Consider the following 6000-nt stretch of genomic DNA (forward strand, 5'->3'; position numbering starts at 1 on the left):
TATATCTAATTCAGGGGTGGGTGAACTGTAGTCCTAAGGCTACATACCACCCTTCAAGGCCCTTTTTCCAGAAAAAAAAAGTATAAGTTGCCTATTCTAAAAGCCTCCAAAAGAAGTGATTTACCTTTGAAATAGGTAGTAGTAGCCCCTTGCGTGGTCAATAAATACTTCTTTATTTGTTGTTAAATCAGACTTGGCCTTCCATCCACTCTTCCTCCACCACCCAGAGAATCTCAGGGGCAGAAAGCTGGCTCAGGACCCACCACAATTATCCTCCTCTTTGATTAAATGCATCATTAGTCACAAGTCTAACTGTGGAAGGCAAAATGAGGACATTCCTCCCCATTAGAATTTTGTCCCACATTAATTTTTCTTTTTTCAATGTCTCATTCTCTGCAATGCTAGAAGTTTGGGGACTGAATGAAAATTTCATGAGGAGGGGCAGAATTCATACTGGGAGCAATGCCTCTATTTTGCCCCTCTACCCCAAGAGGTGAGGAGTAAAAACAATAGACACTAGAAAACACAAAAGTAGAAGGTGACAGATGCATTCTGTTTTGGGAAACACCACTAGTGTTCACCATGCAGGGATTCTGCAGGCACCCACATACAGAGAAGACAAATGGACTAATGGCAATGGGGCCCCAGCATCATCACAGGAACACCATCAGAGTGTCCTCAACTTCATTTCCACTATTGACACAACCAGTCACTACTGGCCTACTATTCCCTATCACTAGACATCCCTAAAGGACAAGGTTCAAGTCATTTTCTGTTCCACACAAGAACTACTTTATGAGCACCACACAAAGAGGAGGGAAAAGGCACACAATATCTACACAGATCCCTGGGCAAAATGCCTGGAGTAGCAGGCATAGCCCACCTGGGACAAGGGTTCAAAGGTCCACCCAGTGAAGGAAAGACTCTTTTGAAAGGAGCCAAAGGGAAAGTCCAGGGCCAGCAAACACATACTGACAACTGCAGCCACGATCAACCTTTTCATGTCTGGGGCAAGATGAAAAGTTCCTGTGACAAACATATTATCAGGCATATCCTTTCCTCAGTGGGAGAAGGAGAGCATTCTGATTAGTTGAGCAGTACTGTCCTTTAAAACATCTGAATGCTAGGATACATTCAAGAAATGGCCAGGATTTGCAGCAACAGATTGAAGTGGGAGGAAGGACATTCCAGGCCTCACCTGAATGTTTCCCCAACCTCCAAACTATTTCAGAGACAAAACTGCAATGGAAAAATGCTTGACCACTTACACTGGATGCAAGCCACTCATGTTCAAGGCAAAGAGTTTCCCACTCATTTTAACCACCAGTACAACAATTTTTTAAGTTATTCAAACATAGCATATATAAAACGTTTCACTGAATATGAAATGAAAATAGTTTAAATAGCAAGTATTTCAAATACAAAAGCATTTGCATAAAGCGATCAGGTGTCTCTAAATAACCTCCAAAATAATATCATTTCTATTGCCTTCCAATAATTTCTACTATTTTCCAAACTAAAAAAATGCTAATCTCAATCAGTATTTTTACTAATGTAGTTTCCAGTGTATTTAAACTTATTTATGGTTTCACAAGGGCTAAAATAAAATGTGTAAATAAAAGTAGTTGTGACGAACATAATTTAGTGAACCCAATGTGGCAAACTAAAAACTACCATGAAGTTTGAATTAGCATTCACTATAACTACCTTTTCACAGGGCCTCTTTGGTTTGTTAATCACGGTGGCACATGAAAAGACCCTTTCTGCACATGCATATAAGCATAAACTTAAATGACTCTGGCTAGACATGTTCTGGGCTATCCATTCAGCATTCCAGTCTTTCAGTGTTTATCATTTAAACAACGTGACATCTCTAGCTTTTAGAACATTTAAACAATGAACTCATCTTCAAAACAAAAGGATTAACCTGAAGAAAAATTATTTAAAGTATATATAATTATTAGAAACCATATCAACTATCATCTTTACTTCATCACTAGAAACTAACCTCTTTATTTAAATTTTGGGGTTTTCATACATTTTCCTAATGTACATAATTGCTTAAAAGAGAAGGTCAACTTATACATATTACTTCAGAAATAAGTCCCACTGAGTTCAGTAGGAAGCAAGATAGATAAATTGGGGAATTCTTTCATTTCCTAATAAGAATGGATGGAATGCCTAGGAAGATGAGTGTCCTCTGGTAAATTCACAAATGGGCCCAACTAACTCTGATTTTATCCTTGCGTAAACTTGTACTACAGAAATAAGGCACAGCAGAATTTGTATTTGAAATCCCAATGCCAATTTTCAATACCTCTGTCAACTACCTTTCCAGACTTATAGCCTTCAAGCTACCATAAATCACCCCAAATCTCTGAAAAGACACATGTTTAAATGTATCATCTATAACACTGACAGTGTCTCATGAATTCTACAATGTAAAGCTAATTCTTCTACAGACTCTGTGAACAAGTAATTTGCCCTAAAGCCCCCTCTACTATGTTGTCACAACATTTCTCAGAGCAAACAATATTCAGCTACCAGTTGGCACAGAACTTCAAAAGAACCAAACCCAGCCACTTCCAATAATCAGCATCTTTATACAGCCATTATCTCCACGGGAAGATGAGCTCCCTCTGGATATAAACGCCTACTAACAAATCATCACATTGATCTGGCACTGTCAAAGTAATCTCCCTCCCTTAAGTGACATCTCTTTTTAATCTAAAAACTATTTTGTTGGAATGCCAGGAAAAGATACTCAAATGAAAAGATGTCACTGTCTCTGACATACATTACTTCTGAGGTCATACTTCAAAAAGCCTGGTAACTTGATTTTACCTTCATTTAGGCCCCATACAGACAGGCTAAAATAAAGCTGCTTCAGGTCACTTTGGAGGCATGTTGTTTCAATGATGCATGTGTACAAAGAGTCCGGAAGCCATGCCAAAGCCACAATCCAGTCCTAAGGACTAGAGAGCAGCTCTGGAACAGCTTCTGGACTCTTAGTATGCATGCATCATTGAAACAGTGACCCGAAGCAGCTTTATTTTGGCCTGTCTGTATGGGGCCTTAGGGTTCCTTCAGCAATTTGAGCGTCAGTTTTTGAACCTACTAGTCTGAAAGCACACACAGAATTACTCCAGCACTGACAAAATATACAGTATTTGCAAGAGGCACTAAAACATGAGTGATCTTAAGAATTTAGAGTCAAATGAAAGGCATAATTTAAAACCATAGCTATTCAGAAGTCTAATACATTAGTCAATACATTTACTTAAATTCAGAGGCTAGAAAATACACCTTTAAATGCAATTCCCAGCATTCCCCAAGCCAGCACTAGCCATTTCTTGTCACCATAAAAAATGTATGTTCTAAGCACTACTTACTCAAAGCATGCCAAACACGCTTAATGTAAAAGGAAGGCCACACTCAGAAAGCATTCTGGCTCCTGTAGGTCTATGTGAAATTTGAAAGGTGTGATTCCATACCCGTTTCACCAATTACAGATATTCTCATGATAAAGAAACATCTTGTAAAAGTTTCAGTCCTTACTCCCACATCTCCATTCCCAGTTGCAAGACTAAGCTGTCCAGATGTGTAAGAATCATTATTTCTCTCCAAAGGCAGTTCCCCAAATCAAACAGCTGACAGCTTGAAGTATAGTGAAAACCACAGTGGCTGAGGTATATTTCACTGGAAGAGCCCCAGAAATCCAGTCTTGCAAGATTACTGTTTAAATCATGCCTACGATCCTGATGACGGACTGCAGTATTTTAAGCCATTTTAAATTCATGCAGAGTCAACTTGAGACATGCAGGAACATAACACCTATTTATGCTCAAGTATACCAATTTAACTGATTTACACAGTAGCTTCAGAGCTAAGCTGGTAGGCCCTACATCAAAAACTATGGGCAAGACTGGATCCCTTCCTTTTCCATCCACCTCCTCATTTCCAGTATTAATGACATACGCATTCCATTAATGTCCAGTGGCTCCCAAAGTTTGGTCCTCCAGATGTTTTGGACTTCAGCACCCACAATTCCCAACCTTTTGTCAAGCTGGGCAGGGCTTCTGGGAGGCAAAGTCCAAAACACCTGGATGTCATAAGATATAGATGTGAGGTTTTGGGTTTATTTTCATAGAATCATGGAGTTGAAAGTGACCGCAAGGGCCATCCAACCCAACCCCATTCTGCCATGCAGGAAATCCAAATCAAAGCATCCCTGACAGATGGCCATCCAGCCTCTGACCAAACACCCTCCGTTTCCAGGACATGTCCTACATTTCAACCTCCTGTCCAGGAGGAATTTCAATATGTCCTCTAGTTTGAGCATGACTAAGAAGCATGGATTTTTGAAAATATTATATCTTTTTATTTCATACTCAAAAGACGCGAGCAATTATAACATCTTTCCTGTCTCTGGGAGTACACTCATCCTTCCACATTTGTGGCTTTGACTTTTGTGGCTTTGATTATTCACTGATCTGATTAATATGTTCTCTCTAGGAATATCTGGGTCCTCCAGTGCAACTCTATGGTCAACTTTAACCAAAAGTGGCACTGAAAGACCTATAGTTTCCTAGAGAGACCACTCAACTGGGCCTTTGTAGCTCCTCCAGAGCAATCCTATGGCCAGGGTCTGTCGGACGTTGACTGCAGAGATGCCCTGGAGGACCTAGAGATTCCTAGAGAGGTGTCCTCTCAGGTAAAAACATGCTGTTTTTGTTATCTGTGGTTTCTCCACATTCGTGGGAGCCCTGTGCCCTTAACCCAGCAAATGTGGAGCGACAAGTGTATAACATATTTCCCCATTTTCCAAACGACTGCTAATCCCTTTCTCCCTCCCTCCCTCCCTCCCTCCGCCTGATACAATAAGAGAAACGTTACTGATGGTGCAAAACACACTGCAGAAATCAGTATTATTATTATTAAGCTTAATTGAGATAGTGCTGTGAATTGATACAAAGGTGCCGTACGTACAATCGATTAATACAGATAAGATAAACCTGTCCGTGGCCTCCGTTCTACGAAAACAATTGAATACATATTAATACACCGTGACATTCAAACAGTAAAGTACAGCAGACAACGCATTAAGATAACGTTAGGGAACAATCAGGCAACGCCTGGGAACGCTTCCCTGAACAGTACTGTCTTTAACTCCGTTTTGAAACTGACTGCAGGAGTAACCCAGTTTGAGACCGCTTTAACTGCCTTGGCTCAGTGCTAGGGAATCCTGGGAACTGGAGTGTTTGCGAGACGTTGAGCCTTCTCTGCCAGAGAGAGAGAGGGAGAGCTCTGGTGCCCCAATGAACTACAATTCCCAGGATTCCCTAGCACTGAGCCAGGGCAGTCAAAGTGGACTTCTGAGCCCTTTCCCTCGGCAAGCTTTGCTCAGAGGGAGCCTGCCTTCCTCCGAGGCTGAGAGGGTGCTACCAGCAACTCGTTTTAAAGCAACTGCCCGCTTCCCTCCCTCGAGCCTCGGCCTCCTCGCCCCAACGAAAGGGAAGCCACCTCCCTCCGCCGCTCCGGGCAACGGTTCCCAAGCCAGGCGGAGGAGGAGGCAGCAGAAGGCCTCACCTTCTTCATGAGGCCGGAGACGGGAGCCCTGGATCCGCTCTCTGCCTCTCTCCCTCTTTCTCCTTCTGCTGCTGCCCGCTTTCTGAAGGGATCTCCGCTTGCGAGAGAGAGCGGCGCAGGCAGGCCTCGCTCAGGGCCGGACTCTGCCCAAGGACAACTTCCGGGGCCAAGCGGGAGACTCCTTCCGGGTCACGAGGAGGGAAAAGGGGCGGGCCAGCTCTCCCGTGGTGACGTCACCTGACCCGGTGGGCGGGGCCGAGGGAGAGGGCGGGGCCGAGGGTGGTACCCTGCGGGCCTCGCGGGCGCCGCCTCTCGCCGTTGCTAAGCAACGCCTGACTGGAGGGATTTTTGGGGCCTAAAGAGGGGAGGAGCAAGGCAAAGGCACTGAGGGGAAATGGCCTCTTTATCTGC

General features: G+C 43.2%; 1 protein-coding gene across 2 annotated transcripts in view; it reads right to left on the minus strand.

Annotated features, from left to right (window-relative positions):
• FRS2 (fibroblast growth factor receptor substrate 2) overlaps window positions 1-5723 on the minus strand; it is a 51858-nt gene extending 46135 nt beyond the window's left edge. For both annotated transcript variants that reach the window (XM_089524139.1, XM_089524140.1), the window contains exon 1: window positions 5590-5723. The gene's annotated coding sequence lies outside the window, so the exon portion shown is untranslated. The remainder of the gene's footprint in view (window positions 1-5589) is intronic.
• Between the last annotated feature and the right edge of the window lie 277 nt (window positions 5724-6000).

Source organism: Sceloporus occidentalis, unplaced genomic scaffold, assembly GCF_023333645.1.
Source record: "Sceloporus occidentalis isolate IW3139 unplaced genomic scaffold, rSceOcc1.0.p SCAF_5, whole genome shotgun sequence".
In the NCBI taxonomy this organism is placed as follows: domain Eukaryota; kingdom Metazoa; phylum Chordata; class Lepidosauria; order Squamata; family Phrynosomatidae; genus Sceloporus; species Sceloporus occidentalis.